Source organism: Apostichopus japonicus, chromosome 5 (genome assembly GCF_037975245.1).
Source record: "Apostichopus japonicus isolate 1M-3 chromosome 5, ASM3797524v1, whole genome shotgun sequence".
NCBI classification, from domain to species: domain Eukaryota; kingdom Metazoa; phylum Echinodermata; class Holothuroidea; order Aspidochirotida; family Stichopodidae; genus Apostichopus; species Apostichopus japonicus.
In genome coordinates this window covers 121753-131670 of record NC_092565.1, presented here as the reverse complement: position 1 = coordinate 131670, position 9918 = coordinate 121753, and the positions used below count along the sequence as shown (strand labels likewise).

General features: G+C 56.5%; 3 non-coding genes across 3 annotated transcripts in view; all 3 read left to right on the top strand.

Annotated features, from left to right (window-relative positions):
- The first annotated feature begins 5155 nt into the window (after positions 1–5155).
- Positions 5156–7033, top strand: LOC139968306 (small subunit ribosomal RNA). The gene has a single exon (XR_011793313.1). It is a non-coding gene; the product is annotated as a small subunit ribosomal RNA (ribosomal RNA).
- Positions 7034–7638: 605 nt separating this feature from the next.
- On the top strand, positions 7639–7798 carry LOC139968480 (5.8S ribosomal RNA). Its single transcript, XR_011793476.1, has one exon. It is a non-coding gene; the product is annotated as a 5.8S ribosomal RNA (ribosomal RNA).
- A 434-nt stretch (positions 7799–8232) lies between these two features.
- LOC139968425 (large subunit ribosomal RNA) overlaps positions 8233–9918 on the top strand; it is a 4029-nt gene continuing 2343 nt past the window's right edge. The window contains exon 1 of the ribosomal RNA XR_011793423.1: positions 8233–9918. This exon is cut by the window's right edge and continues 2343 nt beyond it. This is a non-coding gene — a ribosomal RNA (large subunit ribosomal RNA).

The window sequence follows — 9918 nt, the reverse complement described above, 5'->3', positions numbered from 1 at the left end:
ACCATTGTCAACTTGAATGTATCGGGCGCTGGCTGGGATGTGCCCGGCGGAGACGGCAGAACGACACGCGAACACATGCATAGAGTTTGTGACCGTTGTCAACTTGAATGTATCGGGCGCTGGCTGGGATGTGCCCGGCGGAGACGGCAGAACGACACGCGAACACATGCATAGAGTTTGTGACCGTTGTCAACTTGCATGAATCGGGTACTGGCCTGTGTGCGCCCGACGTTGACGGTAGAACGACCCACGAGCACATGCATAGAGTTGTGACCGTTGTCAACTTGAATGTATCGGGTACTGGCCTGTGTGTGCCCGACGTTGACGGCAGAACGACCCGCGAACACATGCATAGTGTTGTGACCATCGTCAACTTGAATGTATCGGGCGCTGGCTTGATTGTGTGCCCGACGGAGACGGCAGAACGACCCACGAACACATGCATAGAATTTGGACTTCCTTGAAGAAGACGTTGACATAAAAAAAAAAAAAAAGTCAAGCGGGTACTGGCTCAAGTGTGCCCGACGGTGACGGTAGAACGACCCGCGAACACATGCATAGAGTTGTGACCATTGTCAACTTGAATGTATCGGGCGCTGGCTGGGATGTGCCCGGCGGAGACGGCAGAGAACGACACGCGAACACATGCATAGAGTTTGTGACCGTTGTCAACTTGAATGTATCGGGCGCTGGCTGGGATGTGCCCGGCGGAGACGGCAGAACGACACGCGAACACATGCATAGAGTTTGTGACCGTTGTCAACTTGCATGAATCGGGTACTGGCCTGTGTGCGCCCGACGTTGACGGCAGAACGACCCGCGAGCACATGCATAGAGTTGTGACCGTTGTCAACTTGAATGTATCGGGCGCTGGCTGGGATGCGCCCGGCGGAGACGGCAGAACGACACGCGAACACATTCATAGTGTTGTGACCGTCGTCAACTTGAATGTATCGGGCGCTGGCTAGGATGTGCGCGGCGGAGACGGCAGAACGACACGCGAACACATGCATAGAGTTTTGACCACTGTCAACTTTAATGTATCGGGCGCTGGCTAGGATGTGCGCGGCGGAGACGGCAGAACGACACGCGAACACATGCATAGAGTTTGTGACCATTGTCAACTTGCGTGTATCGGGTACTGGCCTGTGTGTGCCCGACGTTGACGGCAGAACGACCCGCGAACACATGCATAGAGTTGTGACCATTGTCAACTTGAATGTATCGGGCGCTGGCCTGTGTGTGCCCGACGGAGACGGCAGAACGACCCACGAACACATGCATAGAATTTGGACTTCCTTGAAGAAGACGTTGACATAAAAAAAAAAAAAAAAAAGTCAAGCGGGTACTGGCTCAAGTGTGCCCGACGGTGACGGTAGAACGACCCGCGAACACATGCATAGAGTTGTGACCATTGTCAACTTGAATGTATCGGGCGCTGGCTGGGATGTGCCCGGCGGAGACGGCAGAACGACACGCGAACACATGCATAGAGTTTGTGACCGTTGTCAACTTGAATGTATCGGGCGCTGGCTGGGATGTGCCCGGCGGAGACGGCAGAACGACACGCGAACACATGCATAGAGTTTGTGACCGTTGTCAACTTGCATGAATCGGGTACTGGCCTGTGTGCGCCCGACGTTGACGGTAGAACGACCCACGAGCACATGCATAGAGTTGTGACCGTTGTCAACTTGAATGTATCGGGCGCTGGCTGGGATGCGCCCGGCGGAGACGGCAGAACGACACGCGAACACATGCATAGTGTTGTGACCATCGTCAACTTGAATGTATCGGGCGCTGGCTAGGATGTGCGCGGCGGAGACGGCAGAACGACACGCGAACACATGCATAGAGTTTTGACCACTGTCAACTTGAATGTATCGGGCGCTGGCCTGTGTGTGCCCGACGGAGACGGCAGAACGACCCACGAACACATGCATAGAATTTGGACTTCCTTGAAGAAGACGTTGACTTAAAAAAAAAAAAAAAAAGTCAAGCGGGTACTGGCTCAAGTGTGCCCGACGGTGACGGTAGAACGACCCGCGAACACATGCATAGAGTTGTGACCATTGTCAACTTGAATGTATCGGGCGCTGGCTGGGATGTGCCCGGCGGAGACGGCAGAACGACACGCGAACACATGCATAGAGTTGTGACCGTTGTCAACTTGAATGTATCGGGCGCTGGCTGGGATGTGCCCGGCGGAGACGGCAGAACGACACGCGAACACATGCATAGAGTTTGTGACCACTGTCAACTTGCATGTATCGGGTACTGGCCTGTGTGCGCCCGACGTTGACGGTAGAACGACCCACGAGCACATGCATAGAGTTGTGACCGTTGTCAACTTTAATGTATCGGGCGCTGGCTGGGATGTGCCCGGCGGAGACGGCAGAACGACACGCGAACACATGCATAGAGTTGTGACCGTTGTCAACTTGAATGTATCGGGCGCTGGCTGGGATGTGCCCGGCGGAGACGGCAGAACGACACGCGAACACATGCATAGAGTTTGTGACCATTGTCAACTTGCATGTATCGGGTACTGGCCTGTGTGCGCCCGACGTTGACGGTAGAACGACCCACGAGCACATGCATAGAGTTGTGACCGTTGTCAACTTGAATGTATCGGGCGCTGGCTGGGATGTGCCCGGCGGAGACGGCAGAACGACACGCGAACACATGCATAAGTTTGTGACCACTGTCAACTTGCATGTATCGGGTACTGGCCTGTGTGCGCCCGACGTTGACGGTAGAACGACCCACGAGCACATGCATAGAGTTGTGACCATTGTCAATTTTAATGTAGCGGGTACTGGCCTGTGTGTTCCCGACGTTGACGGCAGAACGACCCACGAGCACATGCATAGAGTTGTGACCGTTGTCAACTGAAATGTATCGGGCGCTGGCTGGGATGTGCCCGGCGGAGACGGCAGAACGACACGCGAACACATGCATAGAGTTTTGACTTCGTTACAGAGGACGTTGACAAAAAAAAAATAATAATAATAATATCAAAAAAAACAAAACATGGTCAACTTTAGTGTAACGGGTATTGGCTTAAGTGTGTGACCCAATGGTCAGAATGAGTGGGCAGAGTGAATCGGATTATATATTAAGGGGAGTGTCTTGTCTCGCCGGTCGATCTTCAAATTGTAGAAGTTTCCTCATATATCTCCTTGATTTCGTCAAGATATATCCGGCACGGGAGCAACCCCGACACTCCTCTGAAAATACGGGTCGCTCCCATGTGAGAAGGTCGATGGTGTGATCGACGGCACGAGTGTCATGCGACCGGGCGAGGGCCGAGTAATTAGCCGACGGTGATGCACACATGCGTAGGCATGGGACCCGTTGTCGTTGCACGAGTCTGTGAGACGGGGCGCCGCCGGACAAGACATACCCGGCACGGGAGCAACCCCGGCACTCCTCTGAAAACACGGGTTGCTCCCGGGTGAGAAGGTCGATGGTGCGGTCGATGGCACGAGTGTCATGCGACCGGGCGAGGGCCGAGATTTAGGCCGACGGTGATGCACACAGGCGTAGGCTGGGACTCGTCGTGTTGCACGAGTCTGTGAGACGGGGCGACGGCCGACCTCGACGGCAGGCCGCCCGATGCATCCGCAAGGTGTGGCTCTCGTCCGAGATTTTGAGATCTCTTTAGTGTAGCGGGTATTGGCTTAAGTGTGTGATCCAATGGTCAGAACGAGCGGGCAGAGTGAATCGGATTCTATATATGAGGGGGGTAGTAGAGTCGATCCAAGACTCGAGAAGGCTTTTAATGTCTGTCGTGTGTGTATGCGTGTCATGGTTGGACTCCAGCGGGCCCTTTCGGTAGGGTCAGCCGTCGTTTCATCGCGACCATGTGTTGCAACTCGGCGCTCAGAGCGGGGGTTTTCACCCACTCGCCCCGTGAGCAGAGGTGTCCCTCCGTGCACACGTATATATCGACGTTCAGATATGAAGCTTTCGCGGACGGGAGTCCACCCGAGACTCGAAAAGGCTCCTTGCCTGTGGTGCGTAAATATGTTTTTGCACGTCAGACCCTTGCTGGCCTTCTCGGTAGGGTCAGCCGTCGTTTCATCGCGACCATGTGTTGCAACTCGGCGCTCGGTGCGGGGGTTTTCACCCACTCGCCCCGTGAGTAGAAGGTTCTTTCGTGCATATGTATATATACAATCCCAGATATTGAGCTTTTTCATCCGCAGAACCCCCGGTGGAGAAGAGAGAGAGTAGAGATGAGAGAGAAAGGAGAAGGGAGAAGGCCTCTCGCGTTGCGTGGTCGATGGCACGAGTGCCATGCGACCAGGCGAAAGGCAAACGGCAAGCCGACGGCGACGGCAGGCCGCCCGACTCACCCGCAGAGAATCTGGGTCTCGTTCGAGATTTCGAGATCTCTTAAGTGTAGCGGGTATTGGCTTAAGTGTGTGATCCAATGGTCAGAACGAGCGGGCAGAGTGAATCGGATTCTATATATGAGGGGGGTAGTAGAGTCGATCCAAGACTCGAGAAGGCTTTTAATGTCTGTCGTGTGTGTATACGTGTCATGGTTGGACTCCAGCGGGCCCTTTCGGTAGGGTCAGCCGTCGTTTCATCGCGACCATGTGTTGCAACTCGGCGCTCAGAGCGGGGGTTTTCACCCACTCGCCCCGTGAGCAGAGGTGTCCCTCCGTGCACACGTATATATCGACGTTCAGATATTGAGCCTTTTCATCCGCAGAACCCCCGGTGGAGAAAGAGCAGGACCTCGGTGTCGTCAGATATCGAGCTTTCTCCACGGGACCCGTTCGGGCATGCTGCCGTTGCTGCGACCATGTGTTGCACTCGGCGCTCGGTACGGGCTTTTTCATCCAAGCAACGAATGCACGCTCGAGGCGTGCGATTGCTCTCCCCTGTTCCAGTGGACGAGCCGTCGCCCTCCCGCGTCGCTTCGAACCGGTCCCGTCTCCGAGGCGGGACCACTGCGACTCCTCTCGAGACGACCCAGTCGACTCGGGTAGAGATACACACCTCGAGAATCCCTTCGGGCGGTTCTTCGATCACTGTACCGTAATAGCACGGCATCGACAATTGAGAATTCAGAGAGAGAGAGAGGGGAGTGCGAGAGCGACTCCCGGACGGCGAACGGGCCCAGCCCGGTTCTGTCGACCGTTACCTGGTTGATCCTGCCAGTAGTCATATGCTTGTCTCAAAGATTAAGCCATGCACGTCTAAGTACAATCCTGAACATACAAGAGAAACTGCAGATGGCTCATTAGATCAGTTATGGTTTATTGGAGAAAGTCTTATACCATGGATAACTGTGGTAATTCTAGAGCTAATACATGCAACAAAGCGCCGACCCTTCGGGGGAAGCGTGCTCTTATTAGGAACAAGGCCAGCCCGGTCCTTTCGGGGTCCGGTCTCCGCTGGTGAACTCTAGATAATCATGCCGATCGCACGGTCTTGCACCGGCGACGCTCCCTTCAAAAGTCTGCTCTATCAACTTTCGATGGTAAGTTATGCGCTTATCATGGTTGTGACGGGTAACGGAGAATCAGGGTTCGATTCCGGAGAGGGAGCCTGAGAAACGGCTACCACATCCAAGGAAGGCAGCAGGCACGCAAATTACCCACTCCTGACACGGGGAGGTAGTGACAAAAAATAACGATACAGGCCTCTTCGGAGGCCCTGTGATCGGAATGAGTACACTTTAAATCCTTTAACGAGGATCTACTGGAGGGCAAGTCTGGTGCCAGCAGCCGCGGTAATTCCAGCTCCAGCAGCGTATATTAAATTTGCTGCAGTTAAAAAGCTCGTAGTCGGATTTCTGGCCGGGGCGGGCGGTCCGCCGTGAGGCGTGCACTGCCCGTTCCCCTTCTCCCCGTCAAACGGGAGTCGTGGGAGATTTTTCCCGGCCAGTGATTCGGTTGGTCGTGCGGTGCTCTTAACTGAGTGCCGTGCGAGACTGGAACGTTTACTTTGAGAAAATTGAAGTGTTCAAAGCAGGCCAAAGTGCCCGAACAGCTCAGCATGGAATAGTGGAAGAGGACCTCGGTTCTATTTCGTTGGTCTTGAGATCCTGAGGTAATGATCAAGAGGGACTGCCGGGGGCATTCGTATTGCGGCGTGAGAGGTGAAATTCTTGGATCGTCGCAAGACGCCCGACAGCGAAAGCATTTGCCAAGAATGTCTTCATTGATCAAGAACGAAAGTCGGAGGATCGAAGGCGATCAGATACCGCCCTAGTTCCGACCATAAACGATACCGACTCGTAATTCGCCGGCGTTCCTCCCATGACGCGGCGGGCAACTCTCCGGAAAACCAAAGTCTTTGGGTTCCGGGGGAAGTATGGTTGCAAAGCTGAAACTTAAAGGAATTGACGGAAGGGCACCACCAGGAGTGGAGCCTGCGGCTTAATTTGACTCAACACGGGGAAACCTACCCGGCCCGGACACAGTGAGGATTGACAGATTGAGAGCTCTTTCTTGATTTTGTGGATGGTGGTGCATGGCCGTTCTTAGTTGGTGGAGTGATTTGTCTGGTTAATTCCGATAACGAACGAGACTCTTGCTTGCTAAATAGTCCGGCCACCCGTCGTGGTGAGCCGCGAACTTCTTAGAGGGACAAATGGCTTTCAGCCATACGAGATGGAGCAATAACAGGTCTGTGATGCCCTTAGATGTCCGGGGCCGCACGCGCGCTACACTGGCGCAAGCAGCGGGTACATTTGCCCTCGGCCGAAAGGTCCGGGTAATCCGCTGAGACTTCTCCGTGCTGGGGACAGGGACTTGTAATTGTGTCCCTTGAACGAGGAATTCCAAGTAAACGCGAGTCATCAGCTCGCATTGATTACGTCCCTGCCCTTTGTACACACCGCCCGTCGCTACTACCGATCGAATGACTTAGTGAGGCCATCGGATCGACCGTCTGGCACCCCCGGCTTCGGCCGGTTGTCGAGGCGCGACGAGAAGACGGTCAAACTTGATCATTTAGAGGAAGTAAAAGTCGTAACAAGGTTTCCGTAGGTGAACCTGCGGAAGGATCATTAACAGAACCCTTCCCCTCCGTGATCGGAGAGGGAACAAAGGGGGAATGTCGGAAAAGCCGTCACAGAGAGACACGCGGAGAGAGCAAATTGGAAAAGCCGGGGGGACTCGAGCGGGGTTTTCACCGCCTCCTTCCCCGTTCCACGGTCGAGGTCAGACCCCGCGCTTCGCCTTCGCTCTCTCCGACAAAAAGGAGACGGGCGTGTCACACACAGACCAGCCCGGGGAGTACCCGGTTCTTCTCTCGTCGTCTGTCTCACGGAGTCTCGCACTCCCGGTAGCTTCGAGGGAGAAGTCCCGCAAGGGTGGAGACGCCGTCGCCGTCCGCGGCGCGGCGCTCCTCGAGGCATTCTCCGCAGGGCAGAGAAGGGGCACCGGTGTCGCCCGATTTCCCCCCAGTCGGCGAGTCTGACTCGCGCGACCCGCCCTCGCGGCGGTGGGGGGAAGGAGGGAGCCCGCTTCCCCCCTCGGCTCGACGGAGGATATTTCTTTCCAGTCACAAGCAAAGAAGGCACAGAGTCCCCGTGTCCTTTCTCCTTCCGTTCCACTTCTTCCCTCGGCTCTGAGGAGAGTTTGCGAACGCGGGAGTCTTCCAGTGGCAAATGACAATTCTTGGTGGTGGATCACTCGGCTCGTGCGTCGATGAAGAACGCAGTTAGATGCGAGAATTCATGTGAATTGCAGAACTCACTGATCATCGACTTATTCGAACGCAAATGGCGGCTCGGGGATGCTCTGCTCCTCGAGCCACGTCCGTCTGAGCGTCTGAAGACAATCACTCACAGAGTCGGCGTGTTCGCGCGCCGGAGGAGCGCCCGGCCGCAGCCGTCCCTTCGACGGCCGGCTGCGTCGGGTCAGTGTCAGATGGAGTTCTGTGATGTCGGCGCCGGTGAAACTCGGCGAGCAGGCTCGATCGGTAACCGGGGGTTCGTCGGTCGTGCGACGTGCCATCGGGGTGTAGACGTATGCGCCCGTGGTGCGGTCCAGCGTCCGACCCCCCGGAACGGTCGAGGAGCCTCTGCCGGGCAGAGCCGGTCGACCCAATCGCGGGGTCTCTCGTCCTCCCGTCTGCGTTCTCGCAGGCGCATGGTAGGCCACCCTTTCCCGCCGGCGACCCGATTCTTCGGGGAGCGCCGGGGAAGGAGAGACCCCGGGTCGCCGCTATGACTCCGATCACGTTCCACGTGTCTTTCACGATTCCAGACCTCAGATCGGATGAGATTACCCGCTGGATTTAAGCATATCACTAAGCGGAGAGAAAAGAAACTAACAAGGATTCCTTCAGTAGCGGCGAGCGAAGCAGGAAGAGCCCATCGCCGAATCCCCGCGCCCGTTTGCGGTGCGAGGGACCTGTGGCGTAAGGAAACTGAACTCCGGTCGACAGAGTCCGGCCGCAGTCCACTGTGATCGGGGCTGCAGCTTACCCGCAGCGGGTGTAAGGCCCGTAGGGCGGACTCGAAGGCCGGAGGGAAAGCTTTCCAAGAGTCGGGTTGTTTTAGAATGCAGCCCAAAGAGGGGTGGTGAACTCCATCCAAGGCTCAATACTATGCACGAGACCGATAGTCAACAAGTACCGTGAGGGAACGTTGAAAAGAACTTTGAAGAGAGGGTTCAACATTGCGTGAAACTGCCAAGAAGTAAACGGATGAGTGCCGCATGCTACATGGGGCGTCCGGTTGATTCAGGCGCGGTCGGCGCGGCAGCGTGTGCGGGTTCGGATCCCTCGGGACCGACCCGCGGCGCTTCGCCGTCCCGGTCCGCGTCGCACTTCTACCGTTCGGCGCCCTTCCCGGCGACCGACCGAAGAGCGGAGCAGAGGGGCGGGCGAGGCTGCGGCGTGCGGGGGCTTCGGCCCTCGCCGTCTTACGCCGCCCGTCACGGTTGCTCACTGCGCTCTCTGTCGAGGACTCTGCGTGACGGCCTGCCCCCCCGGGGGTTCAGGCAGCGGGGTCCGGGCCACCGGCGTCTCCGTCGGTCGCGTGCACAGCTTGCTGTCGCGTGGCCGGCGGGATCCGGAGGGTCCGGTCTCGCCGCGGCTTCGGCCGAAGCGGAGGGTCTGTCGGGCGTGAGCGAGGCCTCCTCATTCGACCCGTCTTGAAACACGGACCAAGGAGTCTAAGCAGGCTTGCAAGTCGAGGGGGTCTACCGAAACCTATCCTGGCATAACGAAAGTGAAGGTCGGCACAGGGCCGTCACGAGGCGGGATCCCGGCCCTCTGGGTCGGGCGCACCGCCACCCCGTTCCGTCCGGCTCGTCCGGTGGAGCGGAGGAAGAGCAAGCATGCTAAAACCCGAAAGATGGTGAACTATGCTCGGGCAGGAGGAAGCCAGAGGAAACTCTGGTGGATGTCCGCAGCGGTTCTGACGTGCAAATCGATCGTCCGACCTGAGTATAGGGGCGAAAGACTTATCGAACCATCTAGTAGCTGGTTCCTTCCGAAGTTTCCCTCAGGATAGCTGGTGCTCGGGAGATATTCGTGAACAATTTTATCTGGTAAAGCGAATGATTAGAGGCCTTGGGGCCGAAACGACCTCAACCTATTCTCAAACTTTCAATTGGTAAGAGGTCCGACTCGCTGGCTTGGAGCCGGACGAGTGAGAATGAACGAGTGCTCAGTGGGCCACTCTTGGTAAGCAGGACTGGCGCTGTGGGATGAACCAAACGCCTGGCTAAGCCGTCCGACTCGGTCGCACATCAGAGCCCACAAAAGGTGTTGGTTGATACAGACAGCAGGACGGTGGCCATGGAAGTCGGCATCCGCTAAGGAGTGTGTAACAACTCACCTGCCGAATCAACTAGCCCTGAAAATGAATGGCGCTGAGCGTGATGGCTGTGCCGGGCCGTCGGGGCAAGGAGAACCGAATAGAGTCGGCCTCGACGAGTAGGA